The sequence below is a fragment of the Mus pahari genome, chromosome 9 (genome assembly GCF_900095145.1).
Source record: "Mus pahari chromosome 9, PAHARI_EIJ_v1.1, whole genome shotgun sequence".
NCBI classification, from domain to species: Eukaryota; Metazoa; Chordata; class Mammalia; order Rodentia; family Muridae; genus Mus; species Mus pahari.
Genome location: NC_034598.1, coordinates 57,643,457 through 57,662,321, shown reverse-complemented (window position 1 = coordinate 57,662,321; position 18,865 = coordinate 57,643,457).

Sequence of the window (18,865 nt, the reverse complement as noted above, 5' to 3'; positions counted from 1 at the left end):
CTCTCTCTCTCTCTGTGTGTGTGTGTGTGTGTGTGTGAGAGAGAGAGAGAGAGAGAGAGAGAGAGAGAGAGAGAGAGATTCTGCATAGAACCCAGAGTCTTGCATATGCTTCACCACTGAGCAATATCTCCAGTCTCTCAAGTTTTATTTGCAAATGTTAATACTGCCATTAAATCAAAAGAAAGAGAGAGGGGGGAGGGAGGGAGGGAGGGAAACAATTCAGACTGATATAACTTTTAACAAATGCAATCACCATTACCTGGAGGTGGGGAAATAAATCACTTAACAGTCAAAATTTTGTCAGCCAGAGCCTGTTTAAATGGGAAAACATCGACCTTTAATTCTTAAAGGACGTTCCAGTTTCTAGGTATGTATATACATGTCCTTGGGTCTGTGGATGGATTTGTGCGCATGGGTGGGGGTGTCTGTGTGGTTACAGCTGTCATTTCTTGGATCTGGAGTTACAGGGGTTGTGAGCCACTCTGTGGGTGCTGGTTCCTCTGGGAAGCAAACATGGGTGTGTGCTCTTAATCACTGAGCCAACCTTCTAGCTGCTACCTTTTAATTGTTTAATGGATATCGCTTAGCTATTTTTTAAAGTAATAGTATTAAGTAAAAAAAAAAAATTAAGTCTAGAAAATGCAAATACAATCATAAACTCACTTCTTCGATGGAAAACGTGAGGCAGGAAGAGACAAATGATTTGTTCAATGACATCATGCACCATTTACTAAGTCAGGATCCTGTTACGTACCCTCGGTGAGTAAGCTCGTGGCTCTTTTATGTGAATCAGTGAAATCCACACCAAACTCTAGGTCTTTCTTGAGGGAAAGCTCCTGTCTGTCCTCTTCTTAGGTCTGGCGGCTGATGGAACAAGGAGACATGAGCTGCCTGTGTCATCAGGGCAGTGGGGAGCAATGTTGTCCTGCCACACAAAGAGAAACTGCAGACCAAAAAGAAGGATTCTTCCTGGATCAAGTCTTTCTGGAAAATTCCACTTTAATCCTTGAATTGAAGAACAAAACGCTGGAGCCTGGCCCAGCCTTTAAGTACAGCAGCTCTTACCCAGGGCTGAGGGGATGCATCTTGAGGACCCTGCAGGTGGGAGCCGTCGAGTCAGTCAGCTGAAAAACTAGGTCTTGCATCAAAGGACTGCAGTGCCAGCCCTGGTGATTTCTTGGTTCTTCCAGGACTTAGGGAGGGCTTTGAGGAAGAGAAGAGACAAAAGTGCTGCGCTTGGAACTATTCTGGGACTAAGCAGCACATGGAGAACAAAGGAGGAATCAACCCCAGTCTGCTCTACCCCCAGTCTGCTCTACCCCCAGTCTGCTCTACCCCGTCTGCTCTACCCCCAGTCTGCTCTACACCCCCCAGTCCATTCTACAACCCCCAGTCTGTTCTACAACCCCCCAGTCTGTTTGTTCTGCAACCCCCAGTCTGTTCTACAACCCCCTACTCTGTTCTCCAACCTCAGAACGTGTGTGGCTTCCTTTTCTTTTTGTGGTACTTTAAAAAAAAAATGAATTCATGGGGTAGGCACACATGTGGATGGCAGAGGACAGGGTGTGGGTGTTGGTTTCTCCTTCCACTATGTGTATATTCCAAGTTTTGAACTCAGACCCTCAAGACTGGAGGCAGTGCCCTTGCTCACTGGGCCACCTCACTGTCCCCAAACCTGCAGCTTCTCACTTTAGTACTTTCCATCCAGAGAGAGCCAGAAGGTCCCCCCACCCTCAGTTATCCCATTTTTCTGAGCATCCCAGACAACTGCACGGATTTAAGCACAGGCTGCCATGCAAGGATGTCTAGAAACCCTGCTCATTGTTTTCTTTCTTCTCAGCACTTCCTGACCTTTCCCCTAGTGGGCAGAAATATTCACTTTGTCTGCAGAAGAATTCATGTTGTTATGACTGGAGGGCAGGGAGAAAGAAGAAGTTTTGTTTTGTTTTGTTTTTTCTTTCACAATGTTTATTTCTAAGCAGGTTCCAAACAAAAGGCAGATCAGGAGTTTAGGCTAAGACAAAGATCTGCAGGCAGGGAGGATTGCCCTGGTCTCGCTGGCTCCTGTCAGGAGCATGAGTCTACAGGTACCTCTCTCCTCACAGCTGCACAGAGAGGCGCTCCAGTGGCAGGTCACCATATATCTGCCCAGATGACGCTCCCCAGCTGGAAAATTCTGAGCCCATCAATACTGCTCCTTTTTCCATAATCATAGATGTTTCCAGAGCCTGCTTTCCACCTCTGGAAAAGGAAGGCTGGTCTTTGACCCTCTGAGGGTAGCAAGAATGAAGAAATCCAGCAGTAGGAGAGGAGTGGGGTCCTGTGGGAAAGGAAGACGTTAATGCCTAGCCTGGCAAACATTTTATCCAAATGACAACCAAAAAGATTGGACTCCAGGTTCAGTGAGAGACCTTGTCCTGAGAGAGAAGAGAGCACAATAGAAGACAACTTTTGTGTGTGGATTGGTGGATTGCTGCCCTCGACACACATATGAACGGGGGTAGGGGAGTGAAGCACACATGTGCACATATGAGCACTCCAATAGAAAAACAGGGATGAGAGGACACACCAGAAAGAAACACACGTACCTTAATAAATACCCAAGGAGTCTGCAAAAATGCTTGCCAAATGGATTGGGATCCAGAGGTGCCACGAGGAGCCATTGGCAGAGCAGCACTGTGTACCTATCAACCATTCCTTCGTTTCATCTTTACAAGGACTCAGTGGAATCTCTGGGCGTGGCATGGATGAGGGAGCATTTGGGTGCTTCTGGCAGGAGGCTGTACTATCTCACAATCCCACATGCTTAAGGGAGAACAGATAAGAGACACATCCTTGAATATCCTATTGCCCGAACTATAGCTGTCCTTCCTGTACGTTCTATTTTGAAGAAGTAGGAAAGCTACATTTTTCAACTGGAACTTGAAAATCTTCAAAAAGCTAGGTGTATTTCCCCTATTCTGTGTGCCAAAATAAATTTTTTTTAAAAATGAAATCTATGAAAAGGGGTGGTTTAAGACTGTGTTTCTAAGGCGGGCAGTGGTGGCGCCTGCCTCTGCCTCTGCACTTGGGAGGCAAAGGTAGATAGATTTCTGAGTTCGAGGCCAGCCTGGTCTACAAAGTGAGTTCCAGGACAGGCCAGCCTCTGCACTTGGGAGGCAAAGGTAGGTAGATTTTTGAGTTCGAGGCCAGCCTGGTCTACAAAGTGAGTTCCAGGACAGGACAGGGCTACACAGAGAAACCCTGTCAAAAAAAAAAAAAAAAAAAAAAAAAAAAAAAAAGGACTGCGTTTCTGAAGTTGGCTAATACGCTTATTTAATGCATACTTATGCATGGTAAATTCTCCTTGGCTAATCAAATAAAAACTTGAGACTTAGGAATAATCTCTTGAGGAACCGCCAGCAGCCTTGCTTGGGACTTAACTCCCTTTGAGGACATGAGGGTGACATTAGTTACTTTTTCACTCAGTACCGTGACAAGATGAATGACTGACAGATGCCGCTTACAGGAGGAACGATTTCTTTTGGCTCGTTTTCCAGGCATTTCAATCCATCACAGCCCGGAAGGCACGGTAGGGTGGCTCTCTCTGAGGCAAGCGGAACATGGAGAAAGTCCTGTTCACGGGGCATCCAGGAGGAATATGGCAGAACCAGAATCACTGGCTGGGCGGAACCTTCAAAGGCCACTCCCACCCCAGATGTGACCTGCCTCTACCACCCAAGCCCCACCTCCTAATTGCTGCACTCCCTCTCCAAATAGCGTTGCTGTCTGGGAACGTGTTTTCAAAACAAGAGCCTGTGCAGGCTTTTCAAATTCAAACCCTAACAGGAGACCCAGACCTTATCCTTATAGGGAATTGGCCTCTGCTCCTTCCTCGGGAACCCCAAGAAACCCTGAGGTGCAGTTGGCTTCTGAAGAGATTTAAGAAGGAACAGTTAGACCCTTTATTGGTGATCACGTTCCTCCCCTATCCAGGGGGAGTGGCTGGACAATTCCCTTTCCATACTGCTATGACTGGTTTTGATGATCATCAACTCGACAGGCTCTAGAACCGCCATGGAGACTAGCCTCCAGGCATGCCTGTGAGGGATTCCTCCAGACCAGGTGAAGTAAGGAGGGAAGGCCCACCCTAAAAGTGTGTGGCACCATTCTCTTAGCTGGAGTATCCGACTGAATGAAAAAGGGAAAGCCAGCTGAGCCCGGCCCATCTTGCCCTTTGCTCCCTAGCTGCAGACACAATACTGACAGCTTCGCGGCCATGATTGACTGCCCCCCTCATACTGTGGGGCTAGACAAGCGCTTCCTTCCTCATGATCCTTTGGTCAACGGTATTTTTCATCACAGCAAGGAAAACAAAAATCTCTAAGATAACAGACCATAAACAAGGAGAGAAGTTCTCCTATGACCCCTCAAGACAATACAGTTGACCCCTCATTTCAATACAGTTAATGTAACACAATGAACGATCTAAGCAAATTGACAGGGTCTCGAGGTTAGCCTCATTTTAGTAGGCTCGGGGTGTTTTCAAATTAGGAGCTCCAATTCAGCTTTCCCTGTGCCTGTAAAGCAACAGATTTCTGCACCATTTAAAAGGAAAAAAAAAAAAAAAAAAGTTAGTGTGAGCTGCCAACAGCTGGCTGACAACCCCAAGCCCTGGGTAAGCTGGAGTGGTTCCAGGTTTTGCATAAGGAGTTCATTTTGGGTTAGTCAAAAAAAAAAAAAAAAAAAAGGAAGGAGTTGGCCCAAATCCTGTTGCACAAATTCAGGAACAAGGAGTTGTGATTCTCTTTAGAAATCGCTGGAAGGTGGCTCTCAGGTCTATTTGCCAAAGCATAGTGCGATGTCTATTTGTTTCCCTGTTAGACACAAGAAGCGCAGAAGTGCCGTACACCATACACCGAAGGGCCATACACGGTCCAGGAGTCCTCTCTGACAGGCCACCAGCTGATGCAGCTGTGAAACTCCATGAGGCTAATTCCCCCTCTCTCTAACTTTTTTTTTAATAAAGATCTATTGTTTCTGCAGAGTCAATTACTAAGCTTCTTTTTCTTCCTTCTCATAAATCTTATTCTTCTTAGCCCGAGGCTACAGTTATGGTAAAGGATTCACCTATTCTGTTAAAGAATGAAAAGCTCTTACGGCCATAAGATGTAAACTTCCTGTTTTAAAATGGTAATCACCATTTCCTAGTTTCAGAGTGACAGGTAAATTAATGTTGTTGTTGTTATGGTTGTTGCTAAGACAATGCAGAAAGATGTAAAGAACATAAAACTTTTAACCAAAATCTCACTCCTAGAGAAAACTAAGGACCACTAATATTTAAATCTATATTTTCAGACTTTTAAAATTTGTCTTAGAAAAATGATCTAAATTGTTTAGCAATCTAGTTTTTTCTAAGTATAAAATTGGATATTTTCCCATAGAATATTATTTTTCAGCATCTCTGTTTTTGAAAAGTGAAGAGATAGAATGTAGAATCACGTCCTGGATTAGCTGTACTACTAGGTATTGTCTATTACAAATAATTTTGAAATTTATCCCTGTTGTATACTTGTCAAGTTATCTCTTAACAAGTATTGATCATCTTGTGTGCATTTGTTGGGGGTGGGGGTGGTGCATGTATGATATTTGTGTGTGCAAGTTCAAGCCTTGCCCTGCCATGGTATACAGGGGAGGTTTAAGGACAACTTTAGGTATCAACCCTCACCCTCCACTTTGTTTGAGACGTGGTCTCTTGTCTGTCATGGCGTACCCAAGGCTAACTGCTCCCTTGACAACGGGCCTGCTCCACTTCCCATTTCACCCTGTAAGTGTTGGGATTGCAGGTGCACACTGCCACATCTGGCTGCAGCAGAGTTCTGGGGACCTAAAGTCAGGTCCTCAGGCTTGCCATGCTGGTGCTCCCCAGGGAGCCCCTCCCCAGGGCCGTCCCCATGATACATTTCTATGCATAGACCTTGCTCGATGAAGTCACGTCTGTGCTTTTAAGACCGTCCTTGCCCACGACCAGAAAAACTATATTTGTTTACAGACTCCCTATCTTTGTCCCAGAGCACCTTCCCTTGCTGTTCTTGTAAAAACAACTTCCCTTTTTGTTTGTTTCTTTGTTTGTTTGTATCCACTTGAAAGCCAAAATATTATTTCATTTCTTCTGATTACTGACAAGGTTGAACGTGTTTTCAAACTCTGTGTGTGTGTGTGTGTGTGTGTGTGTGTGTGCATGTGTGTTCTTTTTGGTATATTGTCTCTCACCTCCATTTTTCAATTGGGGGCAGGGGTGCTTGTATTTTTCCCTAGATCTCACCACACACAAAGACACCACCATCCAGACTGTGTCTCAGGGAACTTTACTGGCCTGTGAGACGTTAATAGGCATGCTGAGAGAGAACAAGTTCCATGGTCAGATTTAACACATCATTTCCTAAACTTAATTGACCATCAAAACTGTTTTTTATCACAGAACACCCATTAGCATCTTTCAGCACGCTGGTTGTTCTGAGCAGTAACAGTTGAGAAAATGTGGGTCCTACTACTTTATCGGTTACACGCGTGAGCTCTTCTTCTCATTTCTCTTCTTTTCCACCTGACGTTCCTTCCTTGAGTTTTCATTTTTGTCTCTGAAGCTCTTGAGCATCTCCTTTGCAGCACAGCACTGTAGAGTAGGGACCCTGGGCTCACATTTGAGCATCTCCTTTGCAGCACAGCACTGTAGAGTAGGGACCCTGGGCTCACATTTATTTGCTTTGGGTCCTGGTACTGCCATTGGCTGGGACTTTTGGAAAATTAACCTTTTCCTGCCTCTGTGTTATCCTCCAGAAGATGGGAGGGAGAGCCTGTCGCTTGCATGATTCATTGTGCTGAAGGTGATGGCCGGTTACCCTCTGGATGATATAGAAATTCTCTGTTCCTGCTCACATTTTCTTTGTTAATTCTCATCTTGGTTATGAAATAAAGACTTTATGATTCTTCTCTGGTGCTTAGCTAAAATTTTTCAACACTGTCTACTGATTCATATTCCTATTATATTATATTATATTATATTTTTCTAGATTATTTTGACTTCTCAGTCTGTCCTGAAACCAAGATGCCTTCATTCTTACTCAGTTTTACTTACCTGAATCATAGCTGACTCGCCACTTGTGATTGCCCCAGCCCCCAAGTCATTTTGTAGGGCCAAAGAACCCAGAGTGCTAGCCAGGGTCCTTGCTGAAGCAAGTGGCAAATAGCAATCCTGCAGATCTTGATGTCACCCCTTTGTGCGGTCTTCAAACCCACATGTGAGTGAGGCGTATGCTTCAGGGCTAACCTGCGGAGCCACTCGAGGATATTAGGACCTATTGCTGGTCACTGTGTCAGAAAATAATTATTGTCCACCACCTCCACGTGCCCAGGAGTCTGTTTCCTTGTGGAAACCTTGCTAAAGGTTGAAATGATTCCAGGAAACTCTCAGTCAGGATGGAGAGTGAGAAGTGAAGGTTCTGGAGGTCACCTTCTCGTCATGGCCGGATGTACCTCTGAGAGGCAGGGGCTAGAGGTGGAGGAGAGAAGGCTGGTGGCAAACACTGGGTGAAAAGTGTCTGAGGTCTTGATTGGCCTCCAGGTCAGTGACATTCCACAGTGGGGGGCAGCTGGTCAAGGTGCTGATGTTAGTCTTCCAGAGCCAACAGTCCTTGGCCGGTGCAGCTTCACTTTCTCCCAGACACGGAGAGAAGAAAGAATGGCTTCTCGTCTTACTCTAAAAGCTTTGCTACAGAAAGGTGTAGGAAAAATACGATGCAGAGGGAAACAAAAATAAAATCTACATAAGGCAAGGCAAGGCATGAACGGTTTCTGCAGAGGGCTTGGTGGTAAGAGACAGCCTTCTTATTTCCTTCCATTAATGAAGCTAAACAGGAAACAAACAGAGGAAATCCAGGAAGCCAGAGGCCCCGGTGGAATACAGATGGCCAGGCTGGAGGAGGGTTCACCTACTGGGACCTGCAGGCTCTGGGCACATAGAGTGTGAGTCCAATAAACCTGACAGAGGACTCACTGGTCTAGGAATGGGCAGGAGATCTGGAGAGCAATTTCCAGAGAAATACACCGACAATCCGATAGTGCGCTGTTGCTTTTGGAAGAAGGGGAATAGCTCCACGTCTGTGGCTAGAAAGACAACCCCTCTTGGGTATGTCAGTGATATAAGCCACATGGAAAAGGCTGAGGAAAATGAGCTGGTGAAATTTTTACATCGCCTTCAGCTTTCTGGAGGTGTGCTTACGTGTGAGAAAAACCTCTGACTACGGCCCCTAACATAGCCAGCTATCTCTCAGTATCCCTGAGCGACGGCATCTGACATCACTCCTACACCCCTAAATTAGCGGTTGTTTAGGCATCTTATGTAATAAGATGACAAAGTGTGCGTATTTAACGTAAGCCCATCCTCCTGTATAAATTTAGTCACCCCAGGAGATTACTTAAAATACAAATGTAATGTGAACGCTACATAAATAGTAACCGTACTGTCATGTTTACAGACTAAGTAGAAAAGAAAAGAAAATCAGTGTGTGCTCACGAGCACTCTTTTTTCCTAAATGTTTTACCTGCAAGGTGGTTGACCCTGCAGATGTCTGGCTGCATCTGGAAAGGTTCTGGGTAAAGATTCCATAAACAAACAAACAAACAAACAAACAAACTCAGCAGCCAGCACCCGCCCCATAGTCACGGTTTCAGATCCCATGGCTTAAGCACTGTGGTCTCCCAATAGGTCTTATTGAGTGGAGAGTGAGGGAATTCATGGGAATTGGGGTAGAAGAAGTAAGCACACCAGGCCCAGCTTTGAGAGAGAGAGAGAGAGAGAGAGAGAGAGAGAGAGAGAGAGAGAGAGAGAGAGAGTGTGTGTGTGTTCTGTATCCACACAAGCTACTCCATGTGGTTACTGCTGCAGGCTTGCACATCTGGGTTTCAGAATGTCGAACTTGGGCAGAAAGTCACATGCTGCCCCTTTGCCATTCTCCAGATTGGAAAGCTCATTTCTGAAGAGATGCAGACGAGAGTCCCATCCCAATCCAGAAGCCAAGTGCCTGGGATTCATGAATAGCAGACATGATGTGTCATAGGCTGGGAATAGATTCATACCACCACCTAGAAAAGTCTCAATGGATCTTCACTCTCAGGGTCAGGGGTCCACTCAGTACAGGTCACTTCCTATCTCTGATTTACAGACTTAGTGTAGGTGCTGTGAAGAAGGAATATCCAGATGACATTTGTCTTAGTCAGGGTTTCTATTCTGCACAAACATCATGACCAAGAAGCAAGTTGGGGAGGAAAGGGTTTATTCGGCTTACATTTCCATACTGCTGTTNATCACCAAAGGATGCAGGACTGGAACTCAAGCAGGTCAGGAAGCAGGAGCTGATGCAGAGGCCATGGAGGGATGTTCTTTACTGGCTTNCTTCCCCTGGCTTNCTCAGCCTGCTCTCTTATAGAATCCAAGACTACCAGCCCAGAGATGATCCCTCCCACAAGGGACCTCTCCCCCTTGATCACTAATTGAGAAAATGCCCCACAGCTAGATCTCATGGAGGCATTTCCTCAACTAAAGCTCCTTTCTCTGTGATGAATTCAGCTGTGTCAAGTTGACACAAAACTAACCAGTACAACATTCATATGCCTGACACGACGGTTTTCTAAACAAACACCGAAGGAGACCTGAACCAGATTCAGATGTTCAGCATACCCAACCCTGCTCAGAGACAGCACTTTTCAAAAGGGCAATATGAAGGAATGAAGAGAGTACAGCATTTCCAGATCTACCAGGAACACTAAAGAGATGATTTTGTTGTCCAGCAGGATCTGATTTAGATCATGGCTGCAAGGAATCCTGGGAGATTCTGATACTATATAGGATCCTGTAGAAAGGATGATTGCCGATACAAAATACCACGTCCTAACGTCTTGAGATATCTAAGTAGCCACAAGACCTCTATAGCATGTGAACTCGATCCTCTGCATTTAGAACTGCCTGGCTTTGCTATTGTTAATAGCAGATACAGGCTCAACTTGTTATGTGGCAGGGTAAGTATAGATTGGGACTAGAACGGTCCTACTATATATTAGCCATTTCCCACATATCTTAGAGGATCGGAGAACCATGGACATAACACTAGAATGAGATTCTCCTATGACTGGAGCTGGAATATCAGGCTACAGCCAATAAACACATAAACCAGAAAAGGCATCTCACGCACATCAAAGCATCCACGCCCCTTCCCCCACCTGCCATCCGTTTATACCCTTTGAAAACCAGGAAGGTCTGGAAGCTTGATCTCAGGGCAGATCTGTCCAGCCTTCCATGTAAGCACACTAACAATTCTTGCCCTGTGGCTTCATGGCTGTGCTGTACCAGGAAGATGTCGAGAACTAGCTAAAGCCTCATCTGACAAGGGCTTGGAATACATGCTATCCAATAATCAGTTTACAGGTCAGAGAGGTAGTATCAAGTCAGGCAAGAACTCAGGAGAGCAGGTATGAGTGCAAGGTGCCTGGGCAGTCTACAAAACCCGTCTCTGTCTGGGCAGGTGGCAGTTGGCTTTCAAAGATGCTCCACCTCTTTAAGGGGCCAGGGTCACGTGAGTCTCCCAGAGTCAACAGCCAAATGGTGTTATACCAGAAAGCTTTGGACTTTCCAAGGTGGATCTGTTGAGGGTTCTCGCTGCTGTGGTCCTGAGCAATGTGACCCACCAGGAGAAACACAAGGGACTCTCAGAACACGGGATGGTGAAAGTGAGAAGCCAGAACCACCTGCTACCGTAGACCATACATCTGTCCAAATGAATTTGATTCTGGCATTGAAAATGACATAAATTAGTATTTCTTGATGGCATGTCATCGAGACGATGCTAGAATGTTCTCTCTGAAGCCCCCCTCCCAAGGGCACTGCAGTTAGGTTTGAGAGCTCAGTAAGGCTCTCACGAGATATGTGTGATTGTCAACCTGCCTGGCACCACCTAGAAATGCTTACTTATTTGGCAGAACTCTGCAGACACCTGCCTTCTACTTAGGACCCCACACCAGCAGCACTGGTGAGATTTCAAACAATAACCAGTGGTTCTCAAAAGTGAAACCTTGTTACCTGCGTTACCATCCTTACCTAAGAAGGCTGCCCCTAGCCTATCCCGGGTCTCCCTGGAGTCCTGGATACCTCAGCTGTTTTCAGAAAAAAATCTCCAGTTTTACTGCCTCCAGTGTCACTGGTGAGCTAACTTCCCCGTGAGCCCTCGCTGCGCAGGTTCCTTCACGTGATTAGTAAGTTTGGGCCAAAAACAGTCCCAAGAATTCCTGAAAGGATGTCGTAACCCATGGTTCTGTCTTTTTAAAACTTCGGTTAATTCTTCAGTTTTTCATATTTTCCAGCTAATCTGGGTCTCCTCTGGCTTCCACAGCCTCTCTCGCCTGAGGGTTTCAAAGCTTCACACTGAACCCTTAATTACTCCTCCCTGGCTCTCCCTTCCTTCCCCTTGTCCTGGGAAAGAGGTCATGGTAAGGAACAGGCAGCTCCTCGGCTGGTATAAAGCCTGCCTAATCTACTACAACCCATTAGTCTTAACACTGGCTTTCAATTAAAATCACCCAGAGAATTCTGAAAAGTACCAAATGCCTGGGTTTTTTTCCCTCCCAGCAATTAAATCAAGAACTCTGAAGGGGAAGGCCCAAGGCTGATATATTAACTCTGCTGACGGCTGAGGGTTCTAATGGATGTCCACCACTGGGAGGCATACTGTGAGCCATGGTTACCCAGGAGCCACTGGTGCAGTCAAATGTCAGCTCACACAGTGAGATCATTGAAGAATACACAAGATTCTCCAACCCTGTTACTCAAGTTCACCCACTCATGGCTTCTTGCCTACTTGGCCTCTCCGCAGTCTGAGGTAGAGCTTTCCTTATCAAAACAACTCCTGAGATCCTTGGGCTGTCCTTTGCCCCTGCCGTGAGCTCCCCCACACTTCTCTTAGGTGTCAGCCCTTGAGTTACTATCATTCATTCAGAAAACAGAACTTTGCTTCTTACTTTGAGTTAATCATTTCCCGTTTTCCCAAGGTAATTCAGAAACCCAGAGCTCACTGACAGAGTGTGGGCAGCTGTGTGGGCCTGCGGAACCACCTCCCGGCTCCAAAACACTGCAGGGCACGCTAAGAAAGGCAGCTGGGGAAGGCAGCAAGGAGACTCAGGTTGTAGCCAATCATGAGAGAGATGTAAGAGACCTGTTTCCGGAAAAACTACCGTTTGATTGGCTGAGGATCTGAGCGGTGCTCAAAGTCGCCATTCTAGCCTTGCTTGTCAGTCTGGGAAGTCGCACGCTCGTTTTCGAAGCAGTGGGTTGGAGCGTGTTGTCACCTGTGGGAACCACATCAGCAGCCACACGGGGATAAGAAGGACGGCTACACATAGAACCCACAAAACTTTCCTGTCTCCTGGCCAACCGAGGCAGCACATCAGAAGTAGGAGCAAGGGAAATCTCCACCTTCTAAGAATTATCACCTTCTGGGATTGTTCGTACCTTTGCCAGTCAGCATAAACTCACTCATTCATTCACTCATTCATTCAATCACTCACTCATTTACTCATTAACTCTCCTCTTACTCAATAGACATTTTCTTGGACATCAACTATGTGGCACGTGCTGTGCAACCAATCAGGGCTAGACTGATACCTAAAGCATCAACCGCCAAGATCTACAGTCGGCTGTCAATCACACATATACACACACATAACAACCTTCCCAAAAGAGCCCGGCCCTCCCTGCTTCCCCTTTCTCCTGTCCCTCATCAGCCCTTTCCATCTTGAGTAAAGTGCTACTTCATCCACAAACCTTTCTTGATGTATCCAGTGGGCATCAGACGCCTTTCCAGGTTCCACAGTGCTGCAAGCTCATTGTAGGAGTTCAGCTAGCTACTTGTTTTTCAGCAGCCTCTGGCTGGTCAGTGACTAAGGACAACAGTCTCTTCATGTCTACCTCCGGTGACCACATTACTCCCTGCATGCTACAGGGACTCAATGGGACACGTCCAACCTGAGACCCACAGGCCATAGGCAACCACCCTTGACCTTGGCAAATAACGAGGCCTCCGGGTACAAAACAATAAACATGAAACATTAAACAATAAACATGAAACATTGTGTTCTGTCACCAGATTGTCTGATTCTCTCTAGTGGACTCTGTGGATGAGAACATCAACTTTCCCACAGGCAAGCTGTTGGCTGCACCCGTGAAAGGATGACTGAACAAAGGACGGCAGTAGTCAGAGTCGTTAGGAGCAGAGGGAAGACACCCTAAGGCTCCACCTGGGAGATATGACTGCTAATCAAAATCACAGCTGGAAAGCCTGAGTCACCCAGGCCTGGGAAGGTTGGAGGGCAGAGAGAGACATTGCAAGCAGAAGGCATGAGGAAGAAGATAAAAGCCAGAGGGGGGCAGATCAACGCCGGAGGACTGCGGGGCAGACTGTATTGGTAGGGCAAAGCATGATGGAATGAATGAGTGTCACACAAGCAACAGGGACTGGATGGGAAGGGGCAGGTCCTCAGACCGTCTTCCCTTGTACCCATTCAAGTGAAACCCGCAGACTGGGGAGGCTCCAGAGCTGGTCCCCTCAGAACTCGTGCTTCTAACGTGCATAAGCGACACTGGACTGCTGTGTCCAGTCCCTAGGCTGAATACTCTCCCACGAATCTATACCCTATCAGTTCTGTAAGATCCCACATGGGGTCTCCTCCACTGGGAAGTTTTCAGACAATTGTGTGTGTGTGTGTGTGTGTGTGTGTGTGTGTGTGTGTGTGTGTGTGTGTGTGTGTAAGGCAGAGGTTAACACATGGGGTCTTTCTCTACCACTCTCTGCCCTATTTGCTAAGACAGAAGTTCACCTGGAGCTCGTCAACTGGATAAGAGTAATGGCCCAGCGAGCAGCCCCAGGGACCATCCCCATTCCCAGATCTCCAGCACTAGTGTTACAGGCCCTCATGCTTTTTACATGTCTGATGTGGATACACACCGCGATCCCTGTGTTTGCCTATGTCTACCTATGTAGCCATGTCTCCATGCCCCCACCCAGGTCTCTGTGTTAATTATGCTCTACTCACAAAGGTTGTCCCTTATCACAAATAGTGTGTACACTTCCCCTCCATTTGATTGGCTTATTTTCCCCCAAATCAGTCTGACTTCTTCCTCAATCCCAGCACTTCTGATGACTTCACACCACCCAGCTTTTTATCTCGACAGGCTGTCACTGCAAATGTTAATTTTAGCAATTTCATCAGTGGCCATCAAGGAAATCAATATCCCTCTTGGGCTAATCCCAGACCTAGAGAAAAGCAGCTCTGTGACCCATCTTATTTTCTGATAGACTATCACGCAAGAGGGTTTAGTCACTGGCTAATGCGATCCACGGCTGCTCTCTGTGGTCTGTCTCTGTGCAGGGCACCGATGAAGCCTGAAAATTAAAGATAAACAAGATGTGTCTTACTCTAAAGTGATTCCTGACCTGTGGAACAAGTTCTAGGCGTGGAAATTGCTCATGAGGTGGGTAGGGCACCTAGATCGGGGTGTCTTGAACTGTGGACCCTCTGCCAACAACATGACCATGACCTGGGAACTCATCTGAGAAGAACTTCCATGGGCTCTTCTGACAACCCTACTGTATTGGAAGCTGTTCCTACAAAATTGATTTAGCATCCTTCCAGGGGTGTTGGCTGGGATTGGGGAGAGGAAGAATCTTCGGGTCTATACCACACATTCCCACCCTCTTTCTCTGTCTCCTCCTTCTCCTACAGAACTAGGAACATAACCAGGGCACATCAATCCAGAGAGACACTCCCCAAGATAAAATAAAACACTATCTTAGCACGTAAGGACCACACTGGACACCCTCTGCCTAGAACCACAGAGATGCTTCTCGAAGATCAGCAGCGGTGCAGACCACACTGATGCGAACCCTTTCAGTGCGCAAGAAATCACGGAGGCTAAAATTACCATGGCCTGAACTTTTTGCCGCTGCTGCCTCGGAGGAAAACAAATAATAGTATCAGCTTGAGAACTCAGAGCGAAGGGACTCTGGGGCCATGGCGGTGTACCGGAGTGGAAATAGGATGAGCAGAGACAATAAAATGGGGACCAGATCACGATCTGAGCCCGTGAGTCCCATGGCCCTGTGACTACTTTAAGTAAATTAAAGCACAAGCACGCTGCTTTCTTTCTGGAGTTCAAGGAAAATGGATCCTGCCCTGGCAGACCTCTCAGAACTCCTGGCCACTGGGTTTTTTGGTTTTTTGGTTTTGTTTTGTTTTTGTTTTTTGGCTTCTTGCCACGTGTCATTAGTGACCTATTTTCCCTGCTGTGAGCTCAGCCATGTCGAAGGCCCCTGAATCAGCAGTTTCTCCTCCACTTTGCTGGCTCCAAGCTGGTGAAACTGACACTAGCTCACAGAGCATGCCATGCCACCACGGATGCTCTCCCTCCCATCCTGGAGGGGGCGGAGAGCACGTGATCCTGATAAAGACGGTAGGCTTTGACCTGAGGCTGCCTGGGAGAGCCCAGCTGTCATGCCTCCTCCAGATAAACCGCTGAACCTAGGATTATTTTAGCTGAATAAGTAATCCGAACTAAAAATAGCCTTAAACTGCCTGGGCTTTGTTTAAACCCTGCCCAGGTGGGAAAGATAAGGGTTTTTTTTTTTTTAATATAATCTAATTACAAAAGCATATTTTAAAAGACTTTATCCCAAAATACAAAAGTACTTTTACAACACGACTATTTGGAATACAGTGCCCGGTTAATCTGGCTCTCTGAAAAAAAAAAATGCCGTCATTTGAATTGCATACCGAGTTGAGGTTTCCAGTTGTTAAAAGCAATCAGGAATTCTGCTTAAACCTTCCAGGGATATCTTCAAACATAAATCCGCGTGGGAAAATTACCCATTGCTGCTTTTTAAAGCAGCAAAAGCGAGCTTGCTGCCAGGCCTATTAGTCTGGAAGCCACGTTCCACAAGAGGGCACTGTCTCGGTCTGTCCTTCTCAGCCTTGGCGGCTTCCTGCTTTGTCCCTTTGCAGGGTGCTTCTAGGGGAGAAGGCTCAGTGTCCTGCAGATGGCTGCTTCTACAACCAGGTTCTGAGGACATCAAGCAAATGCTGTCTATGCAGCGTCAGAAAGGCTAGTGTGAAAGGAGAACCAAACAAACCATTAAAAACCAAAGGTAAAACAACAAACCGCATCTAGCTTGACTTTTCTGCTCGATGTCGCAGGCTGTGCATTTTGTTGCCCTCTGATGATAGAGAATGATAAAGGGATATAAAAGTGCTGTCTTCATAGACTCAGAAGCAGCTTTGGCGGCAAGCCAGCAGCTACATCTGGCAGGACTGGGGCGCATTCATCTTCATAACCATTTCTTCCTCCCTCTAGAGACACAGCCCCACCCAAGCAGTGCACCTGGTGTCCCCTCTGGGGCCATTTCTTCCTGCTCCTTGTTTTGTTTCTATCTCTTCTTTTCTGGCTCAGAAGTTATAATGAGCACCTACTCAAAGTCATTCAGAAAAGACGGACCAGCTTAGCTAGGAAGCAAACTGACCCTGCATTGTCTGGATTCTAGGGAAGCAGAACGAAGACATGAGATGCTGAATGAGTCAAGTTATCCATCGGGGACAGGTCCTGGAGAAGACCTCTCCTCCAGTCTCAACTCCCACCCCAGCGTGTGGAGCTTCTCACTCTCTGAGATTCAGTCTTCCCATCTGAAAGCATTAGATAACAAGAGACCAACCCCAACACACCAGTTCCTATCCTGAGTGCTTTAGAGAGTCGGTTTCATTATTTTTATATGTGTTTATTTGAGTGTATCTGTGTTATGAATGAACAGGTGTCCACAGAGGCCAGAAGAGGGCGCCTGTAAGATCCTCTTGGAGCTGGAGTTACAGGGATTATAAACCACTAGACACCGGAGCTGGGAAGTGAACTCAGATCCTCTGGAAGAGCTGGAAGTGATCTTAACTCCTGAGCCATTTCTCAAGCCACTTTTCTTTGACGTTTTGAAACAAGGTCTTGCTATGTAGCCTAGACCGGCCTCCAACTTGAGACCCTCCTGCTACTATCTGGAGTTATAGATGAATACTCTTGTACTTGGGTTTTGCTACATTGACTGTTCTGAGCTAACATAATAACATATTGCCTTGTTCATACATTCCTGTCATGGAATAATGTAAATAAAGTATCCATTCCTAGGGCTACAGAAGCATCAATGGGGAGACGGAACTCTTGAGTTAGATTCTGAGTTAGTCCGAATTCTTACTGCTGTTACTGTTAACTCATCTTTCAGGCACATGGACATTAAGTTTACTCTGGCAGACACTCAACTGGCAAGCACTTTGAGAGTTCTTGCAAAGATGCTTACTACAGAATTCAGAATGTTAACTATTCCATATAGACACCTTTAATTGCGTAATCCATTATTGTGCATTCATTGAAATGATGCAGAAAAACTCAAAATAAGGCCAAGGAAAGGAACTGCCAGAGGGAAAAGAGATCAACACATGTCATAAACTGTCGCTAAAAAGAATGCAGCGTGTGTAATACAGCATGTGTACTAACTCTAACACTGACCCTGAAGAATCCAGAATAGCTGCTAACCAACAAATGTATTGAACTAGGCAAGCTGGAATCATAGAGGTTTTGGTGTTATAGTTTGGGGAGGTTTATTTATTTATTTTTATTTTTTCTAGAAGAAACACATTTATTGTGGGTACTAAGAAAAATACATAGGTCTGGATATGATGGCTGATGCCTTTAATCCCAACATTCAGGCAGAGGCAGGAGGATTTCTATGAGTTTGAGGCCAACTACATCTGTATAGCTAGTTTCAGGTGAAGCATGGCTTCATAATGAGAGAAGAAGAAGAAGAAGAAGAAGAAGAAGAAGAAGAAGAAGAAGAAGAAGAAGAAGAAGAAGAAGAAGAAGAAGAAGAAGAAGAAGGGGAGGGGTGGGGAAGGGGAGGGGAGAAAGAGAAGGTGGAAGAGAAGATGGAGGAGAAGGTGGAGGAGTAAAAGGAGAAGGAGAAGAAAAGGAGGAGGAAGAAGAAGAAGAAGAAAGGAAATGAGGAAGGGGAAGAGAAGGAAGGAAAAAGGAGGAAGGAATGATAAATGGAAAATATTTCAACTAAGGAACTCCTGAGAAGAGCCGTAGGGAAGTTTGAGGACCAAAGAATCTTTGGAGGAACTCATCAGCATTTTGGAAAGTGAACCTAAATGCCAAAGACCCAGGTCCTTCATCTAAGGTGACTCAGGGTGGTGTGTGATTTCTCATGAGCTCCATTTTGCTCACTTATCAGTGAGAGACAGGAGTCAGAGTTGCAGCAGCTGCTGGGCTCCAGGCCACTGTACATAAAGGGGAAGAACTTCCAACCTGCTGGATTATGTCTCGAGCCAGGGAGCAGCAGCCAGTGGGTCATCTGGCAATGTAACGAGTCTGTAAGAGAAACTTCAAAACACTAGAAGTGTGCACACTCATGGGTTCATTTCGTGAGGTATGGACTAGGCAAGAATCTCCAATAAGAGAAAAAGCACTGCTGCAACTGGTGTGGAAATAAACATTGTCTATCTTTAAGAATCCCAGCTGCGCCAGGTGGTGGTGGTGCATGCCTTTAATCCCAGCACTTGGGAGGCAGAGGTAGGTGGATTTCTGAGTTCAAGGCCAGCCTGGTCTACAAAGTGAGTTCCAGGACAGCCAGGGCTACACAGAGAAACCCTGTCTCGAAAAAACAAAACAAAAACAACAACAACAAAAAGAATCCCAGCTGCTCCCTGCAAGTCTCCCATAGACTTGATTAGTGATGTTCCCGTTCTGGCATAG